This window comes from Neophocaena asiaeorientalis, unplaced genomic scaffold (genome assembly GCF_003031525.2).
Source record: "Neophocaena asiaeorientalis asiaeorientalis breed wild unplaced genomic scaffold, Neophocaena_asiaeorientalis_V1.1 scaffold78, whole genome shotgun sequence".
Lineage (NCBI taxonomy): Eukaryota > Metazoa > Chordata > Mammalia > Artiodactyla > Phocoenidae > Neophocaena > Neophocaena asiaeorientalis.
Window position 1 is genome coordinate 14954422 of NW_020175018.1, and position 17199 is coordinate 14971620.

At 37.8% G+C, this 17199-nt stretch overlaps 1 protein-coding gene and 1 pseudogene across 1 annotated transcript in view; one reads left to right on the forward strand and one right to left on the reverse strand.

Moving 5' to 3' along the window:
* The window catches only part of ABL1 (ABL proto-oncogene 1, non-receptor tyrosine kinase), a 132189-nt gene that overhangs the window by 51050 nt on the left and 63940 nt on the right, over nucleotides 1-17199 (forward strand). The gene's annotated exons all lie outside the window — the stretch shown is intronic.
* LOC112411337 (S-adenosylmethionine decarboxylase proenzyme-like) lies at nucleotides 8311-9384 on the reverse strand (annotated as a pseudogene).

Sequence of the window (17199 nt, forward strand, 5' to 3'; positions counted from 1 at the left end):
CATGTCACTGCTTGTCTCTTGATTTTCTTCTTTTTCCTTTCCAGTTTCCATCAGCTACCTCCTGCACTGACTGGTCCTTCAAGAATTTCTTCATCCTCCCAGCCCTCCACTTGTACCCCTTCTCTATAACAAACCAGTAACCACGTCAAATAAGATTTCTGATGTGGGGTCCTGGGAAGCACGAAGAGTGGAAGTATTGAATGGGGGAGGGTGTAAGATGGGTTAAGATGTGTGGAAAATGTTGAATAGGATATTTTAAGAGAAAAGTAACTATACTTCAATAAAACTTAACAAAGGATATTTTAAAAAGAAATAGGATATTTTAAGAGATATTTCAAATAATACTGTACTGTCTACGTAGTTGTGCTTGCATTTTTAACTGGTGGTAGTCATAATAATGAGGATTTCCTGTCATGGAAGTGTTCTTAAACCTTTCAGAACATTGTTGATATTATCCTCTCCGTGCATTTTAGAAGTTTCAGACTGTTTCTGCTAAGAAACAGATCTGGTCCATACAGGCTGTGTTGTGAACTGCACGTTTTGACTTGAGTTTTAGTACTGAGCTTTGCCTGCTTTTTAAAGAGTCAGGTAAACACAGCTAATGATGCAGTTTCAAACATGAGCCACCATCATCCTGCAGGTGACCTTGGATCATGGTCCATCGCTATCTTGTTGAGTTTGGTGCTTCAAACAGCAAAGTTTGTGACTGCCCTTAGGTCATATATATTTTTTTACCTGCAAGCTTACATCCATAAAGTTAGCAGAATATATCATAGTCAAGTTCATCAACTAGCTGATTTATTTTGTTCATTTACTGAGCTTGGGAAGAATCTTTTTTTAAAGGCCAAGTTTAAGATACCTTAGAACATAAAAATATGTGTGTTTCCTGGCCCATTCTATCTTTTGAAGGCCAGATTTCATCAAAACAAATGAATCACTGTTTTTTCTTCCTTCATCATCCCCTAATTGGTTTCCAAAATAAAATGATTAATGGCTGCGTTTCTCAACTGCATTGTTTGGATTACAGTCCTACCGCCAGTACTGATGATACACTGGGAAACACTTTCAAAATGGATGATCTTCTTGACTGGGTCACATGACTTCCCGAAGGGTTCCCCTGATATGTTGCCACCAGGAAGTCTTCAAAGGGGCAAGCCGTTTCGTATGCTTTTGTTATAAGTTAAGGAAAATGATTTTAAATAATGAAACCTTGGTTATGATTCAGGCTCCATTTTTCTTCAGCTCTGTTTTAGTTTTCAGATTGGAAAAAAAGTATGCATTTTAGAATTCCCTAAAGTATATTTTTAATTCCTGGAGTGTTGTGTTTTTGTTTTTTTTTAAATCATCAGTTTGTGTGAAAGCGTCATCAGTTGACCCACTAGCAGAATATGATTATTCCTGACTGTAGGCACCTCTCTCCTGGTACCCTCAAAAGAGCGACTCTCTTCACATTTCTTTAGCACTTTGTCCAATGCGTGATAAGGAAGCATAAAGCTAGTTGGACTAGCTAGAAGACCCAAGGGTTTCTTGTGAGCATCCACTTGTACTACAATTGGGCCTTTTGTTCATTGGTGAACTGCTCCTTGCCATGCTGTCTTATATAGCTCGTTGGCCACTGAGTATTTCATTTATAGCAACAGGAAGGAATAATTACCCAGATATTATGAAGTGGGTGGTTTTAGAATTCCACTTCAGATGGCATCGACCCTTAATGCAGCTGGTTTCACTTAATACATTTTGTTTAAACAAACCCTGTTCCTGGAAGTGGTTTCGGAATAGTCTGTTCCTTGTAGCTGTTCCTTTGCTCTTATTTTTAAAAATGTTTTCCCAACGATATCATAAGCGCATGAGCCTGACAGATACAAAAATTTTGCTTAAAGTTATTGCACTTCTGAATAGAGTTATGTCCAGATATGATATATTGATTATCGTATTCATAGCTTAAAGATTTAATTTGGTACCTTTATTTTGCATAACTGGCCACATTTTTTTGTTGTTTAGGTATATTTCTCTTTAAGGGACTCTGATGTCTAGAAATCACGACTGACTGACTAAATAGATAAATTAGAGAATAAGTGGTTTTCACTTTGTAAACATGAAAAATTCTTAAAAAGCCATGGCTGGGCTGATTAAGCAATCAGTATATTTTCAAGTGGGATATAAATTTCTAGTTTAGGTATGATACCACAATATTAAAATTAAATTTTAAAAACTGAATAGAAGTAAAAACTAAGATACTGGTAGTCTCTACACTGACTTTTACTTTATCAAAAGAATTTTAATGAGAGAATCTTTTAAAAACAGGAATTTATAAAACATATGCAAATCATTAAGAATTTTTTATATAAACTTTCATTTTGTTGTATTCTCTCATAGGATTTATTCTTGTCTTTGGAGAACTTATTTTGATTTATAATTATACTCTAATAAATGTGATACTTTGTTCACTGCCCCTCCCCTCCTGGACTGTAAGCTCGCTTAGCACAGGAACATGCCTATCTTGTGCTTTTATTAAATCTCAGTACATATTCTATTACCTGGCACATAGTAGATGTTTAGCAGAAACTTATTGAGTGAATGAATGAATCAGTGAAATGCTTTTCACATTTCTATACTACTAGAATGCAGTATAATGATAACGATAGCAAACTTACATTACTCTTAACTATGTCAGACCCTGTTCTGAGTGCTTTATATACTCCGTAAGTATTGGGTGGTCACTGCATACAAAGCATTCAACAACGTGATGGTTAACATTTAAATCTTGCTGCCAAGACCATTCTTATTTGTGTTTGACAGTTATTCCAGGCATTTTCCATATAGGAATATTTTGGTAATAAAAGAACACAGGATGTTCTTCCCGCTTCCAGGACTAGTGCGTTTGTGATTCCAGGTGCAAATCTCTGTTGCCAGGACCCATGGACCTGTTCTCAAAGCTCAAACACTACATCAAGAGATTAGACCAGGTACCTTTTCATTTTTTTCCCTCTTTTTTTCTCTCCTTTTCCCGCCCTTTGGTGTTCATCTCTTCAGCAGGTCAGAATTGATACAGCTTCCAGAAGCTTCCAGTAAACAAAGGATTACCTTTTAATTCTTATTCTGATGAATACTTTTTGGTTGTAATTGTTTTTATTACAAAGGTAGTATTTACTCATTATTTTAAAATAAGTAAATGTCTCTTTCTCTTGATCACCCCCCTTAGGAGTAACCCCAGTTGTTTGTTGAATATTCATCAGACCTTTTTCTCCTGGCTTCTTGCATGTTTAAGAAGGTTGCATTTGAAAACACTGTATCCTACACCATATGTTAAAGTGGATGTTCTGCTTCTCAGAGTACAATTTAATTTACTTTGTAGATGTTATTAATGAAAGGCAGAGAAGACACTGGGCCCATTATTAAGTGTGGAACTTGCAAAACGTATATTAATGACGGTTACTAAGTTATTGCTCGCAATGGAACCTGTAACATATTCCTGTTAAATTAATCTCAAATTGCTAAGTGTATTATTCCAATAATCAGAAAAGACAGATAAGTAACAAGGAGCAGGAGACTTGTGTCCAAGTAAAAAATAAATGTGGATTTACAACATCTAAGAAGCTTTTGGCAAATCAAGAATGATCACCAAGAGCAAACAGCTTTACTGGTCATCTGTCTGCTTGGGTTTGGTACACTGGTTTAGTACAATATTTGGTAGAACATTACTGACCAGAAAACATGGATGTTACATCTCTAGAAAGAAAAACTATAGTAGTTCAATTCCCAATGTGTACCTTAGTTGTTTTGTTGTTGTTGTTTTTATTTTTACTTTTCAAGTAAAAATAAGAATCTCTAAAAAAAAAAAGAAAAAGAAAAGAAAAGAATAACCACCAAGCTCTTTCACACTACTTGAGAATAGTGGAAATACAGAGGAGACATGCCATGAGATTGATTGGTATTTCCCAGCGTGCTTTTTCTATTTCTTGAAAATTGTACAGTACTTTGCTACGGTTTGTTACCTGGATGAAATGAGAAACCTGTGCCTTCAGTATTTCCTACCAACCCTTTCTTGTTCTCTGCCTCTTCCTATAATAACAATGTTCTCTTGTTCTCTGCCTCTTCCTATATTAACAATGAATTCTTTAAGAATAGCAGGGGGATTGAAGAAGCAAGGTGGTTAAACAAAAATTGTCTTTACACATACCAGCCCATTCTGTGATGTACACGAGTTCAGAGCAACCTCCAAGGCCCCTCTTCCAGCCCCATGCTTCACCCTTAACAGTAATGTGAATGAAGCCAGGAGAGTCATAAAACTGTGGGTTTAAGGTGCCATGAGGAAAGGAGGCTTCACTAACGCCAATGTTTGGAGCTGTGTTTGTCTTCCCAGAGGTGTTCGTACTGGTAAGCAGTGCTCCGTGGTGAGGGTGAGCTTTGCCTTTGTAAAGTGCATGACAGGTGATAGTGAAAGGGCCATGGGAAAGAATTACTGGGAGGGTTGCAGGTGCATTGGCTCAGGCAGATTGGTTGTACGAAGAGTACACAGGAAGGCTGAGGTTTGGGAGTTGATTCTCTTAAAAGTGATCCGTGTCTAATAACCCCTGGAAAATCTTCATTTACTTCCAAGGGGTACACATACTCCAGTCTGAGTCCTGATCTAGATTCTATCATGTATTAGCTGTGACCCTGGACAAATAACCTTACCTTTATGGCCTCAGTAAGAAAGTTGATCATAATGCCACCTCCCTAAAGGGTTTGATGGGATTTCAGTGGGATATTGCATGTAGAGTGCTTGATACAGTAAGTAAAAAGTTATGTGTCAACCATTATTGATATCGTGATGATAAAATCTGTAACATAATGGTTTTTGTAAGTGAAATATAGTTGAACTTTGTTAACATCAACTCCTCACAGACCTTCAGGGAAGCCTGTCAAGGAAGGAAATCTTGGTGAAGTAAATGCTGTTCACAGCACCTTGACAGAGTCCTAGTCAGGGGAGGATATGTATAGAATATTAGGGCCTGGGTTGGGAGATTTTTTTTAAGTAATTAAAAAAAAAATTAAGGTATTCTTTACATGTAATAAAGTCCACCCATTTTAAGTGTACGTTCTGATGAATTTTGGTGCGTAATCATGGAACCTCTGTCACAACTGAGATTATAAAACAGTTCCCTCGTTATTACAATTTTTTCTGTGCCCCTTTCCAGTTAATTCCCTTCTCCAACCACTGATTCCAGGCAACTACCCATCTTCCTTCTGTCTCTGTAATTTTGCCTTTTCAAGAAGTTCATGTAAGTGGAATAATACAAAAACCATAGACTTCTGTATTTGATTTCTTCCACATAGCATGATTTTTTGGTATTCATTCATGTTGTTGTGTATACTGTCTCTTTTCTTTTCCTTGCTAAGTTTGTTTATCCATTTATCAGTGGATAACATATGAATTGCTTCCGTTGCTGGGGCTCTTATGAATACTGCTGCTATGAACAGTCCTGTACTTGTCGTTGTGTGGACATACGCTTTTATTTTTGCTGGAGAAATACCTAGGAATGGAATTTCTGGGTCATAGGACAAGTGTAAATGTGGACCTACAGATGGACTCCATTCTGATTCTGTTGTTATGTGTCTGTTCTTCTACCAATGTCATACTATCCTGGTTACTGTAGCTGTATAATGTATCTTGAATTAAGGTGTCATCAGATTTTATTGTTCTTTTTCAAATTTGTTCAGCTATTCTAGGTCTTTGCCTGTCCTTATAAAGTTTAGAATTACCTTGTCAATTTCTTCAAAAAAGCCAGTTAAGATTTTGATTGAGATTGCATTGTCTATTATCCATTTGGAGGGGACTGCCGTCTTAATATTGGCTTCATGAGGAATCAATATTCTACAACCCATGAGTATGTCTCTCAGTGTATTTAGGTATTTTATAATTTCCCTTTCCAATGTCTTAATAATTTTCAGTGTACAGGGCTTGCACATCTTTCATTAAGTATATAAATAGTATTGTTAAACGATATTGTAAATAGAATTGTTATTTAATCTTTCTAACTTTTTTTTCCCGCTAGACAATGAATTAAGCAAACCTTTATTGAAGCTTAAATTGTGGTACAGAAATACATTTCAGCTGATTTAAGTCCAACACCACGAAGAGAGAAATTATGGCACCAAAATTTTCCCTCCTCTATCATACACACTAGGATTAATTTAGATTACTATTCAATCTAGTTTTCATTTTTCTAGGCTTTGTTCCATACAAATTTGTGCAGTTTTTCAACATTAAATAGAAATCTTAAATCTGTTGGGGTGGGGGGAATCAGACCTCAAGCCAATAAATGTTCATCAAATCTACTGGGACACTGTTCAAGAACAAAATCCACTTTGAGCATTGGTCCTCATAAGAGCGCCAAAACGTTAGGTACTGTGCGCTAATTACAGACTCGGACTGATCCATTGATCGAAAGCTTCTTCAATGAAGCTGTGAATCAACAACATGTTTAAAAGTCAAAAGTGTTCCAACCACTTGATTTCAAACCAAGTAGAATTTATGTTTAGAAACACTAAAAGAAAGTGTTTCATTTATAAATATGGAAGGAACAAAAACATCACTGCATCAATCCAGAAAGAATCAAAAACTGTTTGAGGACAAGAAGATATACAAAATTGAGTCAACTTTGCTCTTTTCTCAGCTGCTTAGATGTCCTTATTAGCAAATACAGCTAAAAGATGCCAGCTCTTTTAAGCCTGTATTTCTAGTCATTTCCCATTGACCATTTTGGAATTTTGTATGTTATGTTTTATGGATAGCATTCTGCTTCACTGTGTCGTATGTCTGAGTAATCTGAACAGTTCTCATTCATCACTTGATGTTGCTCCACGGTGAAAGAAATACCAGTAAGAGGAACCGTCAGAACGCTATCACATGCACCACAAAGTCACAGAACTTTTTAAGTCACAAGATGGCAAAGACATCGATTCTGCTTTGAACCAAAGTTTATGGCATTACCATGAATAGAAATTAGTGGAAAAGGCTGCGAAAGTAAAAGTTAAGGTGCATCATCTGAGCTGACTTGATTTGTTGAATCCAATACAACCTTTATCTTAGATCTCCTTGCTCACAAATTTAGTGGTAATTCTTCTATACTACTACTTAGCAAGTTAATAAAGCCATGGTACTCATGAGAGGCTAATCTCATTTAACGGGGGGCACAGAATGGCGTACGGTTTCCATACAGTTCTGCCAGTATTCCCTAGTATCAATCTACACCTTCTTTGCTAATCAACACCAGCTTATTCCAAAAGAGCTCATACTAACGAAAAATGCCAAACTCCCTTGACCTTAAAAGAAAACTAAGCCCAGAGTCCATCCCCCCCACCCCGTTCCCCCTCTGGGGTATAAGGTTAGTGTAAACACACAGGGTAACAGTGTATTGTTTTATGGCGGGGGTGTGGTTGGGAGGGAGACACCGTGGTGAGGAATGAATCAATTAAAGTCACACAAGTATAGGAAGCAGTGAGATAGTAATACACAAAATGTTTGTTTTTTGCGGTACGCGGGCCTCTCACTGTTGTGGCCCTCCCGTTGCGGAGCACAGGCTCCGGACGCGCAGGCTCAGCGGCCATGGCTCACGGGCCCAGCCGCTCCGTGGCACGTGGGATCTTCCCGGACCTGGGCACGAACCCGCGTCCCCTGCATCGGCAGGCGGACTCTTAACCACTGCGCCACCAGGGAAGCCCGTAATACACAAAATGGATAACTGCAGTCATTTTCTTAGAGGACTCGACTCGTGGAAAAAGAACTTTGATTGGTGCTGCAAAAACATCTGTATGAAGTAGAAATTGGTTTCAATAACATTAGTAGACAGTATGTTCTAGTAAGTGGAGGTAACTGGATGCAAAATCCTGGTAGCAATTTAATAGAATAGTCCCAGATGTCTAGGCTGAGGCCAACGCCTAATGAGGATGAAAGCCTTGTCTGTGGGGAATTTTGGATGGTACCTGGAGAAATATTACACTGTACAGAAACCAAATTGCATTGTTTTCACAAGTGTAGTAAAGTTTCATATAGTAAAAGGTTTTTTCTACATGCACTTCAATTTCACAGCAAGAGTGGCATAGGATACCTAAACACAGAAGAGAGCATTCATGCAAGATATCTAACTCCTTGATATAATAACGCCTATAATTCAAAATGATTACCCTACCATTACATCTAGGGCTTTCTGCAACTACAAGGTGGTGGTTATGGAAAGCATGGCCCTTGGTATCAGTATCTAAAAAGCAGCCACCACCTTCTGCTATGTGTGTTCTCTTTTTGCATTTTTTCTTCATTTTTCTTAATCAACTCTGCTGTTGTTGCTGCTTCTTAGCAAAACTGGTAAAAAAAAAAAAAAGCAAAATTGTAATCATTGAACATAGCGCTCTGGCAATCAAGACGTTTAAAACCTCCAGTCTTCTGGGGCGAAGAAAGCACTGTGCAACATTTAGAACTCTGATTTACAAACAGGGTGGTCACAAATTATCCTGGCTTGAAGGCTTCCACGACTTTCCTGATCAGGTCATCATAGGAGGTCTGACTTAAGTTTGTTTCAAAGCTAACATAAGAAAACTGTGGTTCTGGAGTGATGTGAATAGTCCAATAAGTTCCAACCGATTTCATTCCATTCATTGATACCCACAAGGATTGAACAGTGTGGGATCAATGACAGAACCTGGTATCAGGTCACGAATTCCACTCTCACGAGTGACATCCTTTGCAGTAACACCATCTTTCATGCCGAACTGGTCCATAACTGCTGGGTCAAGCTCGCTCATCAGAATTTCCAGGGTTTGATCTGGCTGATTGATTGCCTGACTCTCTGGGAAATCCAAAGTATACAAGTACCAACAATCAGAATTTATGCCTCCCATACAATATGCTGCTCCATTTGGGAAAATTGCGTTAAGAAACTCTATTTCTTCCTGGAAATTCCGGTGTGGGTACCCTTGGTGAGAAGACTTCATGAAATTCTTACAAGAATAAAAGAAGCTTTGAGTCAAACCCACTGTAATCCCTAGCAAGTTTCAACAGGGGAACCAGTGCTTTCAGCAAGAGGGTAGTACCACATGTCTTCAAAATGAAACGTCTCTTGGAGACAAACATGCTACTCTCACTGAGTACATAAGCTTCCTGCTTGTCAGTTTTTGTCACACTTACGATTGAACACTGCACATCCTTCAAAAGTACGTCCCACTCAGATCTTGGGATGGTGCGAAGATCCCCAGATCCTTGGTTTGCTCCGGGTTGCTGCCTGGAGAACCAAACCTCCAGCAGCTTCTCGGTCCCTTCGAAAAAATGTGCAACCTCCATCACCATGAGACTAGCGAACAACCAACAACCACAGAAAATCAACTAAATTAAATCTCTTCTCCCGCCGCTGCTGCCGCAGCTGCGAATTGTTCCAGCTGTGTTAACTAAAGTTCAGGTTCCATTTTTGCTATAATTTTATATTAACTTTTTTTTAAAGGGTTAATAAAATTTTCCCGGCTTTTTGTGTGTGTGTGTGAGCGAAAGTTGAACGTGAGTCTGTTGGAAATAGAGGCAGATACAGCTCAGTCCCTCGTAGTCCGCTGTTTCCGCGTTAGAGAGAGTAGAGCGAGCGCTAGCTAATGTCGCCGGCCATGCTGTGGAAGCCTCTAACTTTTTATTGCTAATGTGTAGAAGTAAGAACGACTTTTGTATACTGAACTTGTATCCTGCAATATGCTAAATTCACTTATTAGTCCTAGTAGCTTTTTTGTGTGTTGCTTAGGGTTTTCTCCAAACACTGGGAGTTTTTTGTTGTTGTTTCTATCTTTAGATCTTTTGTCTTCAGCTGAGCTGTTTTGAGTCTGTCCCACATATGAGTATGAGTAGTTCAAGGGTCAGTGAGAGAGGAGTGTACAGAGTTTGGAGATCACCCGCCTCTGTCCCTTCTAGGGTTACTCTGCACTCTTCAGCATTCGTAGTTTCCTGGCTTCACTTTTCTGATTCACCAAGTCAGAAATGCTGTGAGTTTCTCTATGCATGTTCCAACCCCCTCTGTATATGACATGTCATAGTATCCAAAGACAAGAAATTGTTGATTATAGGAACTTAAAGAAAAAAGGGGGGGAACTTTTTTTCAAAATGATTCTTGAGTAATGACAGAAAATTCAGATAGTTAACATAATATTTTGTTGATAAAAAGGAAAGGAATCTTTTATCTGGCAATGGAATAACTTGGTCACTTTACAGAAAGAAAACCCAAATTCTGATTTTACTTTTTGTCTATCATTCACTTAAAATTTTGCAATAAAGATTTATAAGTCCTTTTCTTAATGAATAAATAAATTTATTAACATTGAGCCAAGATTTCCAGTATTTTTAAACACAATTCAATATTTTCTTCAAATTCACTATCTGTAGGCATTATAAATCTAGACAAACAGTTTATCTTCCTCAGACCCTTTACCTTTACCATTAATAGTTTATCATCAAATTTGTCTTCTGGTATCTTTTATCATTTATAAAACTTGGAATTAATTAATATACCTTCTTAGGTATGTGTTTATGAATAGATGACAAAAATTTTTTAAATGTTATTATTTATTTATTTATTTTTGGCTGCCTTGGGTCTGTTGCTGCACACAGGCTTTCTCTAGTTGAGACAAGCGGGGGCTACTCTTCATTGCAGTGTGCGGGCTTCTTATTGCAGTGGCTTCTCTTGTTGCGGAGCGTGGGCTCTAGGTTGCGGGCTTCAGTAGTTGTGGCTCCCGGGCTCTAGAGCACAGGCTCAGTAGTTGTGGCGCACAAGCTTAGTTGCTCTGCGGCTTGTGGGATCTTCCTGGACCAGGGCTCAAACCCATGTCCCCTGCATTGGGGAAGTCCCACAGATGATAAAATTAAACCTCTTAACTAGTTGTAAAATTTAACTGATTATATCACATTAAATAAAACAATGCATAGATTATATTGGTTTACTGTCTTAATAAACTAATAATTTGCTTAATGAAATAAACAGACAAACCACATTTATCTTATGTACCTATTCCTATTTCTCTGTAACCATTTATATTAGCCAACTTTAAAGTTAAAGTTTCTAGACACAAGAGAAAACTAGAAGACTGGAAACCAATAACTGTCTAGCAAATTTTTCTATGAGCATACATTTTATGTCACTTTAACAAATTTTAAAGTGGCAAAATAAGCATGGATGTATCAATTTAGAGAAATTTACATATCCAGTTAATCAATCTATAGGTAATTTTTATATAAAAATAAGGAAAAAGGGTAATTTAAAACTATATGTGGTGCCCAATGTTTGGATCTTTTCCTTTAGTTAGAAATTATCCATATATCCAAAGATTATTAATTAACTCAATTTATCATTTGTTTAAGAGATCTTTAAGTGGACTAAACATCTGGAAATTAAAACTTAGACCAACACATCAAATCTTTATGATTTAAAGCATTATAAGAATTCATGAGATTAAGTCATTTAAAAAAGATATTTTATTATATAAGTTCTTTCAACTAAAGTCAATTTTATTTTTTATAATTTTAAACAATTTGTGGGAACAGTGATAACTTATTGGATCCATAGAACTAATAAAGTTAATTTAGAAGGTTTAAACCATGAGAAATTAACCCCAAATCTTACATTGATTTAATTATTGCATTATTTTTATATCATGATAAAATCAGGAGGCATAGTTATTTTTAAGCTAATTTTATCTCTTGTATATAGTCCAAAGAATCATCTAATTATCAGGAATATTACATAAATATTTTAATATAAATAAACCTCCTATGGTCATATATCCAAAAAGATTTTTAAGACTCTTGGATATACTAAGCCTAGGTATAGGAAACAAAACTATTACCCAAACCCACATTTAAACTTTTGGGTTATAATTTCAGCAAGGGAAAAGTAGAAGCAAAAATAGTTTAATTTTTCTCTCTTTCTTATGGAAATTTTGGACTGTTAATCTCTACTAGATATTTCTTGAGTCTGCACATAAGGACAGAAAAACTATTTATAATTAGTTAATCTCCAGACTTTCCCAAGGAAAGAGAAAATATGGGAAAGGAAGGAAGAAAGAAGTGGGAGCAAGCTGACTGCAGATAGATACGAGTGGCTGATTATCTTCTCTGTGTAAGGAGAGGAGAAGACTTAGACAAGGCAAAACCCATTTTGACAGACCTACTCAAAACTACCAGAGCTAGGGCTTCCCTGGTGGCGCAGTGGTTGAGAGTCCGCCTGCCAACGCAGGGGATGCAGGTTCGTGCCCTGGTCCGGGAAGATCCCACATCCCACATGCTGCGGAGCGGCTAGGCCCGTGAGCCATGGCCAAAAAAAAAAACTACCAGAGCTAAAGTCAGTACAGCTCATTTAAATAGTAATTCAGATTCTTGGCATCCTATTAAGTCATGTCCTTTAAAAGCTGGCACTTAGTAAGTATGGGAGAAAAGAGGAGGTCTCCCAATTTAAAAAGGTGATCTGTCTTTTAGATGGGCAAGACAGAGACTCTCCTCATGAGGTTTCTTCCCTTTTTGTTCTGTGTTTAATGTGTCTCTTAAATGAAAAATCTTATTCATAACAAAATTTTCAAAATGGCAACTGCAATTTCAGATTGGTAAAATTATACCAGTTAGAGAGAGATACGTATGCATTCAAATATGAAGAGAGCAGGTATTTGGCGCAAAGGGCCAGGAAAAGAAGACCTCACAAGAATGGTGTCAGTAGGAATGGTGCTTATGCAATCTTGAGAAAGAAGAATAGAGCTAGAGGTATCACACTCCCTGACTTCAGACTATACTACAAAGCTACAATAATCAAAACAGTATGGTAGTGACACAAAAACAGACATATAGATCAGTAGAACAGAATAGAGAGCCCAGAAATAAACCCATCCACTTAAATGGTCAACTGATCTATGTCAAAGGAGGCAAAAATATATAATGGGGAAAAAGACAGTCTCTTCAATAAGCGGTGCTGGGAAAACTGGACAGCTACATATGAAGGAATAAAGTTAGAACATTTTCTTACACCATATACAAAAACTCAGATTAAAAGTAAGACCAGAAACCATAAAACTCCTAGAAGAAAGCATAGAACACTGACAGAAATTGTAACAATATATTTTTTATCTGTCCTAAGGCAAAGGAAAAGGAAGCAAAAGCAAACACAAATAAATGGGGCCTGATTAAACTTAAAAGCTTTTGCACAGCAAAGGAAACCGTCGACAATATGAAAGGACAGCCTACAGAATGGGAAAAAATATCTGCAAATGATATGACTGATAAGGGGTTATTACCCAAATATATAAATAGCTCATACAACTCATTATCAAAAACATAAACAACCCGATTAAAATGGGCAGAAGACCTGAACAGACATTTTTCCAAAGAAGACACAGAGATAACCAACAGACACATGAAAAGATGTTTAACATCACTAATCATCAGAGAAAAGCAAATCAAAACCACAGTGAGATATCACCTCACACCTGTCAGAATGGCTATCATCAAAAAAGACCACAAATAACAATTGTTGGCAAGGATGTAGAGAAAAGGGAACTCTTGTACACTGCTGGTGGGAATGTAAATTGGTGCAGCCCCTATGGAAAACAATATGGAGGTTCCTCAAAAAACTGAAAAAGAATTACCATATGATCCAGCAATTCCACTTCTGGATATATATCCAAAGAAAACAAAAACAAAAACACTAACTTGAAAAGATACACACACCCCAATGTTCAAAACAGCATTATTTACAATAGCCAAGATATGGAAGCAACCTAAGTGTCCATCAACAGACGAATGGATAAAGAAGATGTGGGGTGTATGTGTGTGTATATGTGTATAATGGAATACTATTCAGCCATAAGAAAGAATGAAATTTTGCCATTTGCAGTGACATGGATGGACCTGGAGGGTATTATGCTTAGTGAAATGTCAGACTGAGGAAGATAGATACTGTATGTTGTCACTTATATGTGGAATCTAAGAAATAAAACGAATTAATATAACAATTGAAACAGACTTACAGATATAGAGAACAAACCAGTGGTTATCAGTGGGGAGAGGGAAGGCAGAGGGGATTAAGAGGTACAAACTACTATGTATAAAATAAATAAGCTACAAGGATATATTTTACAGCACAGGGAATATAGCCAATATTTTATAATAGCTTTAAATGGAGTATAAGCTATAAAAAAATTTTGAAACACTGTGTTATACACCTGAAACTAATATAATATTATAAATCACTATACCTCAATTTAAAAAAAAAAGAGAGAGACTGGTGCTTATGCAAACCTCATATCTCCAGAATCTGGTCAAAGGCCAGGGAGTCACCAAGTGGAGTTCCAATGAACCCCCCAACAATTGATGTCTATCACTACCCTTAGAAAACAGGGCTTGTGGAAATTCACTTTAACACCATTTGCTTAACGGTGGAATTAGGTTCTTAATTCAGCCAACCCAAGCAATCAATAATGAGCGACTGTATACAGGACTTGGCTGTAGGTATATACAAAGATGGATCAGACATAAGACATAGTTTCAGCTGCCTAGGGAGCTCACAGTCTAGCTCTTCTTTTGAGCAAAATATTGCTTAAGTTGTTGCCTTAATGGTAGGATAAATCTGCCTTGGAATTGATCCAAGGTGATTTAATTACTGTGAAATAGTTAACACCAATAAGACTTAAATTCCAGAGAACCCCCTACTGGATTCCAGCATGCTGCAAGATATTAGGATTCCTGTTCTTATGTTGGTAAGCCAGGCCAGCCCTATTTTCTGTGATGACTTTTTTTTTAAATAAAATAATGCATTCACTAGTTTAAAAATTAATATATAAAAATGTAGATGGAGGGCTTCCCTGGTGGCGCAGTGGTTGAGAGTCCGTCTGCCGACGCAGGGGACGCGGGTTCGTGCCCCGGTCCGGGAAGATCCCACATGCCGCGGAGCGGCTGGGCCCGTGAGCCATGGCCGCTGAGCCTGCGTGTCCGGAGCCTGTGCTCTGCAACGGGAGAGGCCACAACAGTGAGAGGCCCGCGTACCGCAAAAAAAAAAAAAAAAAAAAGTAGATTGAGAAGTCTTACTCTGACCCTTGTGCCTATCTACTTGGTTATTGCATTCTCATTTCTCCCATGAATAAACACTATAATCAGTTTCTTAGATGTCTTTCCATTGTTTCTTTGTGCAAATACAAGCAAAAATGAATTCATATACTTTTAAATCCCATTCTTACACAGAAGCTAGAATACCAGTTCAAAGGTGGTCAGGCAGGAGGAATTCTGTCTTACTTGGGAGAGGATCAGCGTTTTTTTTTTTTCTAGTCAGGTCTTCAACTGACTGGATGAAATCCACCCACATTAAGGAGGGCAATCTCATCCAAAAACACCCTCATGGAAACAACCAGAATAATGTTTAACCAAATATCTGGATACTCTGTGACCCAGTTAAGCTGACACATAAAATTAACCATCATGGGCTTCCCTGGTAGCGCAGTGGTTGAAAGTTCGCCTGCCGATGCAGGGGACACGGGTTCGTGCCCCGGTCTGGGAAGATCCCACATGCCGTGGAGCGGCTGGGCCCGTGAGCCATGGCCGCTGAGCCTGCGTGTCCGGAGCCTGTGCTCTGCAACGGGAGAGGCCACAACAGTGAGAGGCCCGCGTACAGCAAAAATAAAATAAAATTAAATTAAATTAAATTAACTATCACAAGGGTCTTGCCCCAATTAATGGAAGAATTAATGCTACCCTGGTCTTGCCTAACAACGTTTAAGAGCAAAACCCAAAAGGATCAAATTGTTTCCAGACTGTATCTTACAACAAAGCTAAAGAATATTTTTAGCAATGCAAAAATATCTAGGACCCAACATGGTAAAATACACAATGTCTGCATCCAGTCAAAAATTACTAGGTATGTAAGGAAGTAGGAAATATTCCAGTAACTGACCAGAAGTGACACAGATGGTAGAATTAGTAAATATGGACATTAAAATAATTATTATAATTGTATTCCATATGTTTAAGAATCTAGAGGAAAGATTGTGTTAATTAGAGACATGGAAGATAAACTTCTAGAGATGAAAACTACAATTGCTGAGATGAATACATTGAATGAAATCGATGTCAGAATAAACAATGTAGAAATAAAGATTAGTGATTTTGAAAACAATGTAAACTGTCCAAAATGAAACACAGATAGAAAAAAATCTGAAAAAAATTAATGAACAAAGCATCAGTGAAGTGTGGGGCCAATTATATGTGTAATTGGAGTGTCTGAAGGAGGAAGGAAGTGTGAGGGATAGGAGAAATAACAGAAGAAAAAAATGACTGAAAAAAACCCCTCCAAATGTAATGAAAGTAATAAACCCATAAATCCAAGAATCTCAAGGAGCTCCAAGCACAAGAAACATGAAGAAAACTGGTATCAAGGCACATTATACTCAAATTGCATAAAACTAGTGATAGAGAAGAATGTTAAAAGCAGCCAGAGAAAATGAAGGTTAGGATGACAGCAGATTCCTCTGTGAAAACAGTGTAAGCCAGGCAACAGTGGAGCGACATCTTTAAACTAACAAAAGAAAAACATCGTCAACCTAGAATTATTTTCTTGGTGAAAATATCTTTCACAAACAAAGGCAATATAAAGTCTTCTTCAGACATCAAAAACTGAAAGCATTCATTACCATCAGGCTTGCACTAAAAAAAATGTAAAAGAATGTCCTTGAAGCAGAAGAAAAATGATACCTGGTGGAAACCAGAGCTACAAAAAGAAAGGGATACACTGGAGAAGGGTAACTACCTTGTAAATATATCATTTTTTTCTCATTATTTATTTATTTTTTTAAAATATTTATTTATTTTGGGCTGTGTTGGGTCTTCGTTGCTGCGCGCGGGCTTTCTCTGGTTGCGGAGAGCAGGGGCTGCCCTTCGTTGCAGTGCGTGGGCTTCTCATTGCGGTGGCTTCTCTTGTTGTGGAGCACGGGCTCTAGGCATGCGGGCTTCAGTAGTTGTGGCACACGGTTTCAGTAGTTGTGGCTCACGGGCTCTAGAGCGCAGGCTCAGTAGTTGTGGTGCACGGGCTTAGTTGCTCTGCAGCACGTGGGATCTTCCCAGCCCAGGGTTCGAACCCGTGTCCCCTGCATTGGCAGGCGGATTCTTAACCACTGCACCACCAGGGAAGCCCTTTTCTCATTATTTAAATCTCTTTAAAA